Source organism: Populus euphratica, unplaced genomic scaffold, assembly GCF_000495115.2.
Source record: "Populus euphratica unplaced genomic scaffold, PopEup_1.0 scaffold495.1, whole genome shotgun sequence".
In the NCBI taxonomy this organism is placed as follows: domain Eukaryota; kingdom Viridiplantae; phylum Streptophyta; class Magnoliopsida; order Malpighiales; family Salicaceae; genus Populus; species Populus euphratica.
Window position 1 is genome coordinate 18,852 of NW_011500371.1, and position 583 is coordinate 19,434.

Sequence of the window (583 nt, forward strand, 5' to 3'; positions counted from 1 at the left end):
TAATGTTCTAAGGTAGAAAGATAGAGTATAGAAGATATCACCTGAAATAACGAACACTGACAAACCTGAAACACACTGAAACAAAAATAAAAAATAACAAAATACAATAATAAAACAAAAGGACAAAAAAAATTACAAATAAAGACTCAAATCTAATCTAAACTTTTTATGGCTTTCTTTAGATGATCAATTTATGCGACTCATGGAAGGATCAATTACAGGAATGAAAGATTATAGTTGGTCAATCAATTGTTCAGCAGTAGCAGCAGAGATTATGATTTGTCGTGTAGAAGATGTTAGAAATTCCTGTTCCACAACATAATCAAGAAAAAACAACAACTTATCATAATAACCATTAACATTTAACAGACCTATGGATTTATGGTGAATGTGCAGTTGGGCCTAAGAGGAAATATGAAAGATCTCTTCTAATGTGCTTAGACCTCCTAGTAACGCAATGAAGGCATCAATATGGTTAAACATTGCATTCATTCGAGCCAATATTATGGAGACCTGTAATTCCTCTCTAATTATTTTTTCAATGATGTTCCCTTGTGCTAAAGCTTCGGGGACAACCCCCAAA